This window comes from Solanum lycopersicum, chromosome 7, assembly GCF_036512215.1.
Source record: "Solanum lycopersicum chromosome 7, SLM_r2.1".
Classification (NCBI taxonomy): Eukaryota; Viridiplantae; Streptophyta; class Magnoliopsida; order Solanales; family Solanaceae; genus Solanum; species Solanum lycopersicum.
In genome coordinates this window covers 53089990-53108542 of record NC_090806.1, presented here as the reverse complement: position 1 = coordinate 53108542, position 18553 = coordinate 53089990, and positions in this window count along the sequence as shown.

Below are 18553 nucleotides of genomic sequence, written 5' to 3'. Positions count from 1 at the left end.
TAGGTGTTTTAAATTTTTCCCATTTATCTTCTGGTAAGCAATTATATTTACATATATTCGCTTCTGCTCCTGTATCTATCATAGGTGTATAATATCTGTTGTAATATCCTTCTACTATAATTTTTGCAAGTATAAATATTTTCATTAATCATTTTGTCCTTTTTATAATTATTTTCTTATTTTGACAAGTTATTGTTAATTGTTCATTTTCTATGTTGTATGGTTTAACTCTTTCTAACCATTTTATTCCTAATGTAATATTATGATCTCCTTGGTATATTTTGAATTGTATTATTAAGGGTATTCCTCCTATAATTATTTCTTTTTCTGTTGTTTCTTCATTCGTGTTTACTTCACTAGGTAGTCCAGGGCATGTATGTCCTGTTCTTATAATTTCTTCTTCTAATACTAACTCTCTTGTTATATAATTTTCTTCTTGTCCTGTATTTATTAATATTTTATATTTTCTTTGGTCTATTATTCCTGTTATGAAATAATGATATGGTGTTATTTCTTCTTTATCTAATAAGCTTTGTGGAATTTCATATTTTCTTTTAGATGTACTCATCCTTGATGAGGTAGCTCTTGTCAATGTATTTGGTACGCTTGAAGTGCTTAATCTTTCTTTTACTATCTCTAAATCTTCTTCTATATCAATTTCTTTATAGCTATAGTCATTATTGTCTATTACAGTAATTATTTTTTCAAAAGGATTTTCTATTTTTATTTTATTAATTTTATTTCTTGCTATTATTTTATGCTTTGTTGTTAATATATATAAATTTTTACATCTTGCTGTAAATAATTTGCTTCCTGGTGCTAGTTCTATTCCAGACATTTTCCAATATAGAACTAATGATCTATCTATGTTTTTATCTGTTAATGATACTGTATAATTAGCACTTATTGTAAATTTAAATTTTTGATATATCAAGTTTCCTTTTACTGCACTAATTACGCTTTTTTCTATAGGGTGTACAATTCTATCATCTGCTAAATATATTTCTATAAGTGTATCTATTCCTTCTCTAAAGCAGGCTTTTATTAATATTTCTGTTCCTCCTAAATGTACATATTTTATTGGTGTTTTAGCTTTTATATCTTGTATTTCTTTGTTTATCATTCTTTTATTTATTATAGGTATATATGCTTTTCCTCTTGTGTATTTGCAATCTATGATATGTTCTTTTTGGCTAACTACATAGTATTCTTCTTTTTGTCTTTTAAACCAATTTCTTAAAACAGGTATTTCTAATACTTTTTCAACACTTAAATCTAATTCTTTTCCTTTTATTTGTTCAAATATCGTATTATCAAATATAATTTTCTGTTCTGATGATTCTTCATCTTGATATTCTTCCTTAGATATTATTTTTATTTCATTTTCAGACATTATATTTCTTCATCTGTTTCATTATTATCTATGTTAATATTTTCTTCTTCATTCTCAGTTTCTATATCTGATACTTCATATATACTATCATTTTTCACTTAATTCATAATCTATGTACTCTATTTGCATATATTTTTCATTATCTATAATTAATTCTGCTATTTGTTTTCTTTTTGGATTTTTGGGTAATTTACAATCTTTAGCTATGTGTCCTATCTTTCCACAATTATAACAAGTACATTGGGATATCTTTCTTTTTGGTCTGTATGGTCTTTTTATTTTATAGTTTTTTACATAATACCTTCGTCTTGGTTGTTTATATTTATATATAGATTTCTTTTTTCTATAATTTTTATATCTTTTAGATTTTTGTTTTTTAGTTGTGCATCCAAATTGTGGTGCCATTTTATTTTTGCAACATGATAAATTTTTATTTAGTACTTTTTCCATTTTTAATTTTTCTTTTTGGTTTTCACATAGTTGTATGAACCATTGATTTAAAATTTTTATTCTAGATTCTAAAGTATCTACCATTCCTTCATTATTTCAATCCTTTATTACGTTTGTACTAAATGGTTCTGGTAATTTTGTATAATATTGTTTTCTTATTTCTTTTGCTTCGTCTAAATTGTATTTAGCTTTGTAATAATATTCTTTAAATGCGCAAGTATATTCTTCTAAGTAACACATTTTACATATAGCTAATTTTGTCATAAGTTGTCTATTTATTATTTTTTCTCTATTTTGTTCTCTTATATCTGTAGTCATGCCTCCAAATTCATTTCTTATTGCTGATTCATATTTATCTAGTATATCTATATTTGTTGCTGATGCAGATCCATCCATTTTCTTATCATTCCTAAGTACTTCTAAACTTTCCGAGGGTAGATTTTCTATCCATAATTTTGTTGTTCCTACAAATGTTCTTTCTATGTATCTTGGTGTTTTTGTTGTTTCTATTTTATTGTCTATTAACCGTTTAGACATATTTCCTATCCATATTAATATTGCTTTATTTATATCTGCGACACAATCTAAATCTAAAAAATTGTATTGTTCATTTGTTGGTTTAGGTGTCCAATTTTTATTTAATCTACTGTTCCATATTGCATTATTTCTATCTGATTGTTGATAGCTTTCTGTATAATAAGTTGGTGGTGTCCTCCTAGGACTAACTCTAGGACTGTTTCTGGGACTATTATCTGGGGTTTTAACTCTTGACGTACTAGGTCTATTCATATCTCCTGTGTTTGTCTCTAATTTTTTCGGTTTATTTATCTGTTCTAGAATTTCTGTATATGTTTCACTTATATCACTTATTTCTGATTGTTGGTCATTTTCATTTCCATCTATTTCGTTTACTTCAATATCTTCATTTAGTTTTTGTTCCATTTGTTTTATTTCATTTGTTAATTCTAGCTCTTTATCTTTTTCTTTTTGTTTATTTTCATATAATAATTTTAACCTAGCTAATTCTTTTTCTAATTCACTTATTCTTGTATTTTTTATTTCTTCTAAATTTTGTACTTCTTGTTTTGCTTGTGTTTTTATTTTTTCAATTTCTCTTGATTTATCTATTTCTTCATTTTCTTTTGTTATTCTTACCATAGCTGTTAAACTATCTTCTAATTTTGCTGTTTCTTTTTCTAGCATTAAATATAAGTTATTTCCTATTTTCTTGTATCTTCTTCCTAAATTTGAAAATACTATTTTTGTTATCATTCCGTCTTGGTTTTCATATGTTTTTTCGTCTACTGCAAATTCTTCTTTGTTCATTATGATCTATGTATTATATTATGTTGTAATTCATATTCAAGACAATCTAATTCTAATTCTAACATTAATATATCTTTTCTTTGTGCTAGTATTGATTTATTACATACTCCTGCTAATATATTTTCTTCTAACCTTCTTTTTCTATGTTGTAACTCTTGTTCTTTTTTAGTTATTTGTTCCATTATTTTTTCTATTAATTGTTGTTTATATTTTTCTTCGTTCATATTGTTTCTTTAAATAGCAAACATATTTGTATTCTATTTTTGAAATTATATTTATCAAATGATCTTTTTTATTATTTTCTGTTTTGACTAGTTGTGATAATTGATATTCTATATATAAGGATCTTAATTTTTTCCATATTTTTCTTACCTTTTTATCTATTTTAGTTCTTTTTATTTTAGTATTTTTATTTTTATTTATCATAACCTTTTATATAATATTTTAAAAAGCTTACTTAATTTATCTGGATATCTAACCCTTTTTAACCTGTAATTTTTACCATATCGCCTTAGCCAATGTTCAGTCATATTTAATCTCCAATATCATCATATAAATCATATATGTCATAATAAAGTTCATCTTCTATACTTTGTATGGTTAACTCAGTCCAACCTTGAGTTGTTATCTCTATTATCTCATATGTTAATAATTTATTATAAGTTTCTCTTTTTATATCAGTATTCAAATTTTTTAGTATATAGAATAATAATATCTTATAATCAACATCATCGTTTAATAGGTAGGTTTCCATTTTTATTATTTTCATTTTTCACTAAAATTTTATTCCTTTCAACCTCTTAATAAATTATACTTGCTTATTATGCAAAAATAATGATTTAATAATCATCTAGTCTGGTCACTACTACAGCTTTCTTCTTTGATTAGTTACCCTAACAGCGCCTCAACTTTGTTTACTCCCCTAAACGGCCTTCTCTGCCTACCGGTTTCAACCTTAGGATGACATAGTTTGGGCATACTTGTTCAAAGAATATTTCTGTAGCAAACTTTCTAAAGATGATTATTATAACATTATTCAAACATGGTAAACAATTATAATTAGCAAGAGATTTTCAGGAATAAATTAATTTAGCTACTCATGAATATAAAATGGTATACTTGTTCTTGTAGATCATCTGTCATAGTTGATTTGTTTTCCATAGTTATTTAAATAACTAGCTCTGATACCAATGGAGGAGATGGAAGCGTAAAGAGAGAGTATTCAGAAAGATGAGAGATGTAAAGATGAAGGTGTGTTTTATTTATGAGGAAAGCTCCTCTATTATAACAAAAAAAAAAAAAATGGAAATATGATATTTCAATCAAATGAAAAAAATTCATATTCAAAATGATTTTAAATAAAACTAGTAGAAAGATAACCTTGATTATTTAATTAAATTGAACTTTGATGTGGTTTTGCTTTATCAAGAAAACTTTTCAAAATCGAGATTCATTTAATAATATAGAAAGAGAGAATAGCAGAAAAAACTATAATTTGGAAATTCTCCTGTTAGCCAAAATTGTTAACTAAGATAGAAAGATTCAATTAAAAACCTAAAAAGGAGGATGGTAATTTTGTTATGGATGAAGACTTTGACTTAGTACAAATGACTAAGACCATTCCTATTTAGGCCTCATTTGTTTTCATTAAGATTAAGAGGTCTGAATATGAATATTAAGATTTGCATTAAGATCTAGGTTTTTTGATCTGAATAAACATCTGAAAATTAAGATATTGTCTCTAAATCTGAACACTAAATAATTAACTCCGTTTGTTTTCAATATCTGACATGTGCGTGTGAAATTGAACATATATTAATAAAATATTATAAAAATTTTATTCAACAAAATATTAATTTTGATTAAAAAAAATCTAAATACTTAGCTTGATTTTAAAATAAATAAATAAAAAACTAATATGTATAGTGTAATATCACAAAGGGTTTGATCATATAAAGTTTCAATAAAATTAATAGCTTAAAACAAAGTTATAATAAAATACCGCTACAATGTACATAGTTCAACAACAATAACATATGAGTATATTAGTGTTATCTCATAAGCGAGTTTGATAATTTAAGAGTCTCAATTAAATTATTGGTCTAAGACAATTACTTACTAATAAGAGACCTCAAATATTTATGCATAGTCGTTGTTTTTAGTAATCATGATTTGGAGTAATATTTTTCATTCAAAAATCTTGATAAACAATAATACACCAAAAATATTACTGCAACAAATGTTCTTTACACACTTCAATACAAGAAAATTATTATATAAAAAAATACCTGAAAGAATTTATGAGAACTTTCTAGTTTAAGAGGGGGAAAATGGTGTTTGATTGAGAAAAGGAGAGAGTTTTTAGTTATGAGATAAAAAGGCATACCAAGAGCAGAGAAACGATAATTTAATATTGGGAAAAGGGTTGAATATGCCCCTAAACTATTCAAAAAGTTCTAGATATACCCTCCGTTTAAAGTTTGGTTCACTCGTGCCCTCGCCGTCCAACTTTTGGTCCAAATATGCCCTTATGGGCGTTAGTTGCCATGCTGAAAAACTTCAACTCATTTTCCATTTCTTTAAATGCCACATGGAATTGTCATGTCATTTTGATCTTACCACATAACGTTTATATGAAAATGGAAACATATTCGGACTCATAAACACCTAATCCGACCCATAAATCAACTCCTTTTAAATTCACTATCCGACCCATTTTTAACAATTTTGTTTAATTTTTATTTTTGCGGTCAATCCCAAAAATGTGTAATTAATTATAAAATATGAAAAATATGAAAAAAATTAAAATTAACGCCAAAAGTTCACAAATAAATATAGTAACCTTAAATCTAACATTTAAAAATTTTAATTTTTTTTAATTTTTTCGATAAATCTCGAAAATGAGTAATTAATTAATAAATAATATGAAAAAAATAAATTAACACCAAAAGTTTACAAATAAATGTAGTAATATTTCACTCTACAATTTTTTTAAAATTTTTATATTTTTCGGCAAATCGCGAAAATGAGTAATTTATTAATAAAAAGTTAAAAATATGAAAACAAAATAAAAAATTTACGTCAAAATTCACAAATAAATACAGTAACTTTAAATTCAATAATTTCAACAATTTTTTTATTTTTTATTTTTTTTATATTTTCCTATATTTTATTTACGATTTTTTTGCGTAATTTTTATATTTTTCATATTTTTTGTTAATAAACACATTTTTTTGGATTTGCCAACAAAATTAAAAATTTAAAAAATGTTGAAATTGTTGAATATAAGGTTACTGTATTTATTTTTTAATTGTTGGCGTTAATTTTATATTTTTTTCATACTTTTTATAAATCAATTACTCGTTTCGAGATTTATCAAAAAAATATTTTTTTCTTAAAAGTGTTTAAATTGAATTTAAGGTTACTTTAATTATTTGTGAATTTTCGGCATTAATTTTATACTTTTTTCATATTTTCCTATTTTTTATTAATCAATTACTCATTTTTGGAATTTATCGGAAAAAATAAAAATTAAAGAAAATTGTTGAAAATTGATTGGATAATTTATTTACAAGGGGGTTGATTTATGGGTCGATTAGGTATTTATGAGTCCGAATGTCTTTCCATTTTCATATAAATGTTTTGTGGTAAGGTCAAAATGAAATGACAATTTCATGTGGCATTTAAAAAATTGAAAAATGAGTTGGATATGTCCAACATGGCAACTAACGCCCATAAGAGCATATTTGGATCAAAAGTTGGATGGTGAGTGCATCAGTGAACCAAACTTTAAACGGAGGGTATATCTAAACCTTTCGAATAGTTTAGGGGCATATTTGACCCCTTTCCCTTTATTATTTGATAACTTATTAAATGAGTCTGAATGTTGTTAAGACTCTCGTACAGATTTAATTGGTTTAGACCTCTCAAATTCATTATGAATTTTTTTTAAAAATAAAACAAATGAACTTAATGAGTTAGATCTAAATGATTAAGACCTAAAAACCAAATATATTTAATTGACTGAATCTGAATAATTAAGATTCATACATCCATTAAGAGCAAACAAATGAGCCCTTATACTTTTGTGGGGATGATTCTAAAAACTACAAGATCTAGACTATTCTATAATTTACTACAAATATTTAACTCTAGAATATCTACACATTATTTAGATAAATCTACAAAAAAAATTCTAGTAACCTTATTTTTTACTTTTGAGTATCTAGATATTTCTTTAAAATGATTATTCTAGATATTATAATAGACTATTCAAGAAATTATCCTAGAAAAGTCTATGTAATTTAAAAAAATTAAATTATCTTTTTTACTCTCCTTAAAGAGATTTTTTTGGAAACTATCCTAAGAATTGTTTAAATAGCCGTTCGTGCTCAAATTCTAAATCAACAAGGCGTTGTAGGATACTTCTAGTGTTTGCTCTTAACAAGTAATTGACCTTGATACATCAAATGATTGACCAAAGACTTCAATTTTAAATCCATCTCCCTCAATGCTTTTTCCAAGATGATCATCATTGACATGTATAATTTCAGACACTGTTTCTTTGAGTTCAACTTCAACATTCTTCATGTCAAGACTTCTATTGTCAGATTGAGGATTTACTTCTTTGATTTTCTCGATAGCAGTTATCAGGTCACAAGTTTGAACATTTAAAAATTTTCTTGCTTCTTGTTGATGACATTTCATTTCTTCGATAGCAGTTACCATGTCACAAGTCTGAACATCTTCATACAAAAATTTCTTTTTGTTGAAACATTGGTGTCTGAAGGAATATTGATTGTATTGAAGTATTAACCGAATAAGGAAATACATGGGAGATATATATAGGAGATATAGGAAGGAGTACTAATCCTAATAGGACTAGGATTAAGGAGTACTAATCCTAATAGGACTAGGATTAGTACACAATAAATACTAATATTATTTAATACTATTTATTTAATACTATATGTTATTATCTCCCCTCAAGCTGAGCTGAGCGGAAGCGAACGAAAGCTTGGAACTGAGGTAATCGTACTGTCGGCTCGGGAGAGGCTTGGTGAGAATATAAGCCGGTTGTTCTTCAGTGGGTACATACTGCACAGTCATAGTGCCGGCATGAACTTCATCGCAAACAAAGAGACAATCAGTATCAACATGCTTCATTCTGGTGTGTAGGACGGAATTCTTGGCCACACAAATGGTTGATTTGTTGTCACAATAGAGAGTAGGAACAGTGTGAGTGGCGCGGAGTTCGCGAAGAATATATGTGACCCACATAGTCTCAACAGCAAGAAGAGCAAGGGCGCGGTATTCAGCTTCAGTCGAGGATCGAGAGACCTTGGGTTGTTATTTTGCACACCAGGAGATCAGGTTTGGCCCCAAAAAAAATGAGAAACTTCGATGTAGATTTTCTGTCATTTTTATCATTCGCCCAATCTGAATCTGAGAAACCCCAAAGCTCCAAGTCCCTGGGTCGAATTAGTAAACCACGACCAAGAGTGCCAAAAATGTACCTGAGAATGTGTTTTAGACAATGGTAATTATGTTCACTTTGTTGATGCATGAGCTGAGCAACGCGGTTGACAATAAACTGGATGTCAGGACGGGTAATGGCCAGATACTGTAGAGCCCCAATGAGGCTGCGGAAGTGGGTGATATCGGCAAAGGGGGTGTCGGCTCCATTCGTAGACGAAGAGACTGCCATCGGTGTTGGTTGACTGGTGCATTTTTCCAGTCCAGCTTTCTGTAACAGATCTCGAGCATATTTTGACTGATGAAGAAACAAGCCGCTGTCTGTCCGAGAAACCTCCATTCCCAGAAAATAATGTAACGGGCCAAGGTCCTTCATTTTGAAGGTAGTATGCATAGCTCAAGTGACATCCTGAATGAGAGCTGCAGTAGAGCCTGTAATAATGATATCATCTACATAGACAAGAAGAATGACTGTATAGTGTGCTGAATGTCGAGTAAACAGACTCGTGTCGTGTACGCAACACGTGAAGCCGAGTCTCTGGAGGAACGTTTTCAGACGTGTGTACCAAGCACGAGGGGCTTGCTTGAGCCCATACAGAGACTTCTGGAGTTTTCAAACATGTTGAGGGAAGCGGGGATCAACATAGCCCGGTTGTTGCGTCATGTAGATAGTTTCCTCAAGCATGCCATGAAGAAAAGCATTGGAAACATCCAACTGATTGATGAGCCAATTGTTGCGCACGGCGATTCAAAGTACCAGGCGAATGGTTTCCTGCCGAATAACAGGACTGAATGTCTCGGAGTAATCAAGCCCATACTCCTGATTGTAGCCTTTAGCAACCAAACGAGTCTTGTACCTGGAAATACTGCCATCTGCATTGTGTTTAATTTTGTACACCCATCTACAGCCCACTTGGTGCCGCCCATGGGGCTTAGGTACAAGAACCCAAGTTTTCTGATCAGTCAAAGCCTTAAATTCGTCATCCATAGCATGACGCCAATAAGCATTTTTTGAGGCAACAGAGTAGGTTATTGGTTCACTATCGGGAAGGGGTGTATTTTGTAGTATGGTAGCCTGAAAGGTTTTGGGTTTAAAGATACCGGCTTTGCCACGGGTTAACATGGGATGAGTATTGGGGGGTGGTACGGGCGGTGGTGATTCGGTCGTGGAAGGACCCAAAACGGATCGGGCTGGAGATGTTGTGGGTATGGGGTGGTTCGGGTTGGTTGTGAGTGTGGGTGGTGGTTGCGGGTGTATTGTGGGTGACGGTCGAAGGGGTGATGAGGGGTGGTTGGGTAGTGGGTGGAGGTGTGGGGGAAGGTGGTGAGGGACCCTGTGAGTATGTTGGAAAAAGGGGAAGGACGCCAACGAATGATGTATTTGTGGAGGGGGAAATAGACTCATAGGGAAACTCATTTTCGACAAATTTGACATGACGAGATATGTAGACTTTATGAGTTTGTGGGTCAAGACAGCGATAACCCTTGGAGGTAGGATGATAGCCCAAAAAAATACAAGGACGGGATCGGGGTTGTAATTTGTGAGTAATATGAGGGCGTAGCCAAGGGTAGACAAGACACCCAAAGACGCGGAGGTTGGTATAATTGGGAAGTTCTTGGTAAAGGAGTTGATAGGGTGATTTGTTGGAGAGAGTGTGACTGGGCATTCTGTTAATGAGGTAGTTTGCGGTGGCTAGAGCTTCTACCCAAAAGGAGACAGGGAGATGAGATTGATGTAGAAGAGTAACTACCATTTCAATGAGATGGCGATGCTTACGCTCAGCCACCCCATTCTGTTCGGGAGTGTATGGACAGGAGGTTTGATGTATAATTCCCAAGGATTGCAGAAACTGGCCAAAGATGTTATTGACATATTCCTTTCCATTGTCACTTCGAAAAAGTTTAACATGAGAATTGAATTGTGTTTTGACCATTTTTTCAAAAGTGACAAAGGTGGTGTATGCCTGTGATTTGTGTTTTAGTGGGTACAACCAAGTGTATTTTGTAAAATCATCCACAAAACAAATATAATAGCGAAAACCAACAAATGAAGGAACAACAGTAGGACCCCATAGGTCAGAATGAATAAGTTGAAAAGGTGCAGTTGTACGCTTCTCAGATAAAGTAAAAGGTAATTTATGAGATTTAGCAATTGAACAGGAGTCACAATTGTTTACATGAATGGAAGAAAAACCTAATTGAGACATTAAATAATTTATTATTTGAGTAGACGGGTGACACAGACGACTGTGCCACAACAGACTGTGGCCATCAGCCGAAAGAGCCACCGGAGCCACAGGAACGCTTTCTGAAACTGGGTGGGCAGACAAACTTGTGCCAGGAATAACGTACAGACCATGCTCATAGGGGCCCTGAAAAACCACCCTCTTGGTAGTATTGTCTAGGATCTGAAAATCATTAGAGGTGAACAAGAGTGAGCAATTATTGTCTTTTGTGAATTGGTGAACTGAAAGAAGATTGGTTTTAATAGAAGGGACGTGGGTAAGGTTACCTAGGTGAAAGATAGCGGTGGGGGTTTTAATGGTACTCGTGCCAGTGTGAGAAATATTAAGGGACTCACCATTGCCAACAGTAATACCATTGGAGCCATGATATGAATTTGGAGTGTTAATCTTGGATAGATCAGAAGTAACGTGCATGTTGGCCCCAGTATCCAACAACCACTCAGAGGAAGGGCCGGCTTGAGATGCATAATTGGCACGGTTATCACTATTTCGGCTCTCCTCATACCGAAACCAGCAACGAACAGCGGTGTGTCCTGTTTTCTGACAGATTTGACAAGTTGGACGATCCCGCTCGTAAGTGCCTGCCCGCCGCTGTCGAAGGAGTGCAGGCTGTTGTTGCTGCCGTGCTGCTGACCGTCGTACGACGGATGACTGCCCTGCTGACCGCCGCGCCCGCGGCCTCCGCTGTTTCTTCCGTAGCCGTCACGGATCCCCTGTCGGCCGCCACCACGCCCCCCGTGATAGTTCTGGCTTGCGGTGAGGGCGGTGGCCGGCTCCATAACAGCGGCTTCTCGGAGAAGAAGTTTGATCTCCAGATCCACGTTGATTTCTTCACTTTTTAGCCACAAGGAGAGAGTATCCAGGTCAACGGGCGTTGGACTGATGCGAACCGCCTGTTTAATGGAGAAGTAAGCTGATGGGAGCCCCCGAACGACGCACATAACGAGATCTTTTTCGGGAATGATTTCGTTCACGGTGTAGAGGGCTGTGATGATGGTGGAGACCTCGTCTAAATACTCCGCCATAGTTTTTGAGCCTTTGGTAATTGTGTGGAGACGATCACGCAATTGAAAAATATGAGAGTGGGAAATTGATGCATAGCGTGTTGCGAGGGCCGTCCACAGGGCTGAAGCAGTTGTGTAGGATCGGACGTGTTTCTGAACCGTGGGAGAGATGACCGCAATCAAACATGATCGGATCTGGCCATCCACGGCTTTCTAGGTGGCATGGGCCGGATTGGTTTTTTCTGATTTGTCTGTGGCGGTGATGACTGCCGGCGGCGGTTCTGTGCTTCCATCGACGTATTTGAGAAGGTAATTGGCCTCAAGGGCTGTAAGAACGGTGATTTTCCATGTAGGGTAATATATGTCTGATAATTTTTCGGGAATCAGGGCATGAAGATGCCTGAGAAGGAGTTTAACGCCAGAAGGAAGTGAATCGAGAGGATCCACCTCGGTTGTCATGGCTGCCACCGCCCAAGAGAAGAAAGGGAACGATCGGTGCCCTAAAGAGAGAAAAAAAACCTAGAGAAAAGAAGATCTATGTTTTCTGGCTCTTGATACCATGAAGGAATATTGATTGTATTGAAGTATTAACCTAATAAGGAAATACATGGGATATATATATAGGAGATATAGGAAGGAGTACTAATCCTAATAGGACTAGCATTAAGGAGTACTAATCCTAATAGGACTAGGATTAGTACACAGTAAATACTAATATTATTTAATACTATATGTTATTAGTGTCGTCCGTTTTTATGTGATCAATTACGTTATATCTTGAATCTATGATTCAATACCAATAAAATTTTTTTTATCAAAACTGTAGCATATATAGCTAGTCTTAAGTACTAAGCACTTCTTCTTCTTTTTTAACAGTTTTCTTAGTTTAAGCCATAATGTTTCCTTGGTTTGAAAAGTATCTTTCTGTGTGTCATTGTGATAATAACATTTGAGAGGGTTTTTACTATAATTATTAGAAGACTTTTACTTCTTTCTTGGAGAGCTTGACCTATCTAATGATCGAAAGTGTGACATATCTCTTGTTACTTACTTTAAAGTTCCTCTTATCACATACAAAATAATTTTTCTCACTTATTTGACAAACACACCATCCAAGATGGTTGTTCACCACATTCTTAAAATCTACATCATAAATAAAATATATTCAGATTTCAGATCAAGAATGACAATTCTTCTCTCTTGTGCTTCATAGATAACCTTATCCGAGGTTAATCAAAATACCACAGAACATAAATTCTTAACTTCAAAAACTATTCGGTAACAAAAGGATTTTCTTGAATGGTATTAGCCAATTCATTCTTCAAAATTTGTTGTGTAGGAAGTGTTCTCATGCTAACAAATGAGCTTCGAAATGAAACTGATATTATGAAACTTTGGAGTATTGAGTAAACGTCTAAGTAAATGATTTAGATTGAGCTTGTAAATTAAGAACGTAGTACTCACATAGAAATTAGCACAAAAATACCAATGTGCTTGAAATTAGAAAACTAACGATCTAAGAGGGGCAAATAATTATCATACATAATTGCAAAAAAGAAATTTTCAACAAAGGAAGCAAGAATTGAATTATTGTCGTAAGCGACGTGGCAGGTTGAGGGGGCTACGTCTTGCCATTTTAGATTCAACTATTTTATTTGATACTTCTTTTGTAAATAGTTCATAAACGATTTTTAAACGATTAATTTTTTTTAACGAATTCAACCAAAGAAAAGAGTGAAAGATTATACGAGTTTTTCTTTTCTCTTCCTATTTTCGGTGTTAGTTGTGGATTCTTGTATTATGTTTTTCCAATATTTTATGAGTAGCTAAATTTCTATCTAGAGTTAGAGTTCTCATAGATAAGATTTTTTTCTGGATTTCTTTTTTATGCTTCAAATTTATATTTGACTCATAATTTTTGTATGACAAAAATAAAAGTTAAGAAAATATAGCACTTTAAGATTTTAAAGAACGCTTTGCCTTAAAATAAAATGTACTTGATAATGTAGCATATTTTTTTAAAAAATACAAATATTATCGATGATCATATGTAAGCTTAATAAAATAGTTCAATTCCATGCGAAGAAAGGATAATTTACGTAATTACTAATATTCATGAGTAATTTGATTTCAAATTTTCTAGAGTATCCATTCATTGAGAAAAAGTCAAATATAAATAATGTGTGATTTGATTTTAAAATTTTTAATGCGCTCACTTTTTTTTATTCTTAAGAACTATTACTTAATATATATTAAACCCCCTCATAAAATTTTCGACTTTATTACTATAGCACATAATCAGTTTGGTTTTCTTTCAAGTAAAGTCGAAATGGGAGGAAATAAGGCAACCATATCCCTATAATGAGAATAATTTCATTCGTGAATTCATAAGTTTCAAACATGACAACTACTATATTCATTTTTATGAATTCATAAGTTTCAAAAATGGCAGCTACGACAAAAATTAGAAGGCATTGTTACTATTTTCTTGGATTCACTTTACATGGCCTAGTTTCAACAATTATTTTTAACTTTGAAAAATTAACTGATTTTGAACTACAAAAAAAAAAAGTCCACGATTAATAAAAAATTCAGTTATTTAAATTATGAAAAAGTCTCAAAGGAATCATTTAGTGTGTACTTGAGAAAATATTTACTCCTGTATTTGTCGCTTATTTGTAAAGTAGATTTTCATTTTTATTGTCACTTTTGAGTTTGACATATTAAGAAAAGATAAAAAGAAATCGCGTTTTAACCTCAACATTATTTTCCAAATAAGTTTTTCAAGACATATTTGATAGAATAATTTGGGAAAAGTACTTGCATCGATCAATAAATATTTTCTTAATGAGTGTATCAAGTCAAAATATGACAAGTAAAATTCAACAAGAGAGTAATTAATTAGTCAAGCTGCCTTCTTTCACTTGACTCTTTTTAAGGAAAGCCAAAGAGTTGACTTGCCAATTATTTAAAGAACTGCTCGTACATTCACAATCTTCCATCTCTAAACACTATTACAAGCATGTCTGGTCAAAATCATGACACTATGCCAATTGATCCTCATGTTGATCCCTATGGCTATTTGGGCATGGTTCGTAATTCTGATGGTTCCATACACGTCTACATGAACCTCCTATCTCAGTAGACACATCTAATGATCCTTCCCATCTAGTCTACACCAAAGATATTTTCCATTAACTTTTCAAAGAAGACATGGGCACATATTATCCTCCCTCGTGAACTTCTCCATTCCACCACCAGTACTCCTAATGTTCTCTCTTGATCTATTTTCACGGAGGATGATTCATAGTAGCAACTGTAGATTTGCCAAGCTCTCAAGGATTTTACGCATGAAATGCTAGTGAAATTCCAGCAGTAGTTGTATCAGTTGAGTATTGTCAAGCCCCCAAACATAGACTTCTAGCAGCATACGACGATTGCATGGAAGCATTGCATTGGATCAAGACCAAACCCGACGAGCTATTATCTAACCACGCTGGTTTCTCCACATGTTTCCTAATTGGCACGAGTGCCGGAGGCGACGTGGTGTAACGTGGGCCTACGCGCTGCAGAGAGTTGGGACAACCTCAAGCCTTTGGAAATCAAGGGGTTGATATTGAATCAACCTTTCTTTGGTGGGAATAAGAGGACACAATCAGAAGTAAGATTGGTTAATGACGACATGTTACCCCCAATTATGTGATATCATGTGGGACCTAGGATTGCCCGAAGGTACTGATCGCAATCATGAGTATTCAAATTAAATCCAAACCTATTGGATCAAGTAAAATTATTAGGATGGAAGATGTTAGTGACCGGCTGTGAAGGTGATCCGTTAATTGACCGTCAAGTTGACCTAGTAAAGGTGTTGAAATAATTGGCCGTTCAAGTATAGGATACTTTCACTCAAGGATTTTATCACGGATCGGAGATTATTGATCCTTTGAAAACTAAAAAATTTCTCTTGCTTGTAAGGAAACTTATAAGTCACTTTAAGGGGAATGTCTTTGTAAAATTGTAATAGTGTTAGTATTGCCCCTTCCCAAAAATGTGACCGCGGATAAGAAAATCTGCCATTATTATGTAATGACACATATTAATTATTAATATAGAATCTTGTATACCCCCCACCCCACCCCCACCCCACCCCCGAAAAAAAAACCTTCACTACTTTCCTTGAATAATACGACAAAGTTACAATGTTTGGCTGATTTTATTGCAAAAGTGTACGATTTCGTATGTTTCTACATTTTATTAGAAGTAATTAATTTCATACCTAAATAAAGTTAGTTAAGTGAATGGAACCCATACGTAGGTAGGTGCATGAACATAAAGTATAGTAGTGGTTGAATTTTAGATTGCAACACCATTTACGTAGACAAAATAATTATGTGCAATTTAGTAAACAACATGTTGTAGGAAATACAACTCAAATTTGCACTCAATGGTGTAGCCCTAATAGAGTGATTCAAAACGATTAACTGAATTGGGACATAGGTAGTTTAGTAGAACTAGTCTTTGCGTCTTTATTAAGTATTTTTTTTATATTTACTCAAGTTTGATTAGTGTTGTTGATTAAGTATCATAGTGATTTCCAAGACCTATATTTTAGGATTAGTTGTTTATCTCTTTAGGCTATATACCATGTGCACCTTTTTTGTTATATTTGTACTTCCAATTAATCAGAAACTTCAACGCAGTCGCAGTTTTCCTTCACTTTTTTTTATTGTTTCCAGATTTCTCTGTATTTTTTTGTCAAAGAAATTTGGCATCAGAACCATCCATGTCAAGGATCAATAGTGCATTGAGTGTGACACAGCCATCCATTCCTGTCTTCAAGGAAGAAAACTAAGAGTTTTGGAGTATCCGTATGAAAACCATACTAAAATCTCAAGATCTTTGGGACTTTGGTAGAATTTAGATTTGTAGATCCTGATGAAGGAAACGAACAACGAAGCGACAAGAGATAAGATGCTAAAGCACTGTTTTTATTCAACAGACTGTTCATTATAGTGTCTTTTCAAGGATAACAACAACAACCACATCAAAACAAGCCTGGGCGATTCTCCAGAAAGAGTTTCAAGGCGATTCAAAGGTCATTGTGGTGAGATTACAATCACTTCGACGTGATTTTGAAACCTTGATGATGATAAGTGGAGAATCTATTGCTTGTTTTTCTTCAAGAGCAACGACAATCCTACAGTAGGTAACTGATCAGACCATTGTGGGAAAAGTATTGACAAGCCTAACTCCAAAATTTGATCACGTAGTTGCTGCGGTAGAAGAATACAAGGATTTATATGTCTTTTCCTTTGATGAACTGATGGGATCTCTTCAAGATCATGAGGCGAGAATTAATCGATCAACATAAAAGAAAGAAGAGAAGGCATTCTAAGTTAAAGATTCAGCCACCAAATATGGAGAAAATAATGGTCCAACAAGTAGAGGTCAAGAAAGACCAGGCTTTCGCGTTGGTCGAGGTCATGGTTATGGAGGTACAGAGGAAGAAATGATGGACAAAGGCAGTTCAATGAGTAAGGTAACACGGCATTCAATGTCAACACTATCAACATTACGAACATATAATGGTTGATTGATGGTATAAAGATCAGAAAATAATTTTTGCAAAAACAGAAAACGAGGAAGAGAATTATCTTTTTTATGGCTTGCACTGACACATACCGTAAGCCAAGTGATATATGGTTTGTAGACAGTGATTGTTCAAATCATATGACAAGTATCAAAATCTTTGTTCCATGATCTTGACGAGAAGCAAAAGAAAAAAGTGCAGCTTGGCAATACAAAAGATTTATTGGTTAAAGGAAAATATATGTGAAGCATTGACAGTTATCAAGACAAAGTAAACATGATAGACAATGTTCAATTTGTAGCTGATTTAGATAAAATATGTTGACTGTTGGGCAACTAATGACCAATGGATACTCTCTTTAGTTTGATGATGATAATTGTGTCATTACAAGTAAGAGGTCTAGAAAAAAGGTTCATATCACCATGACACCAAATACGATGTATGCAAAATTTTTCCCTTGTTGCAAGTGCAAAGGAAGAATCAAAGTTGTGGCATTTACGTACAGTCTTCTCAACATGAACAACCTTAAATTTCTAGGTGATAAAGGTATGGTTCTTGTACTACTAAAAAATAGTTCTCTTGATTTATGTAAAGGGTGCATTTATGGGAAACAAACCAGGAAATCTTTTCCTGTTGGAAAACCATGGAGAGATCTAAATGTTTGGAATTAATAGATGTTGACATATGTGGTACTATGTAAACTAAGTTTTTAGTTGGAAGTCATTATTTCTTGTTGTTTTCGCATGAGTTGGTGTATTTTCTAGAAAACATGCCAGAAACTTTTGAAAAGTTTCAGGTGTTTAAAGCTTTGGTAGGTAACCAAAGTAGTTGCAATATCACTATTCTTTGCACAAATAGATGAGGAGAGCTCATGTCCAACAAATTCAATTTATTTGACATCTATAGGGAGTTAACAACTCCTTATACCCCTGAGCAAAATGGTGTCGCTGAACGAAAGAATGAGACTGTGCTGGAGATGGCAAGGAGCATGTTACAAGGAAAGGAACTCGCAAATCAGTTCTGGCAGAAGTTGTGGCAGCATCTGTTTACTTGCTGAATATTTCACCAA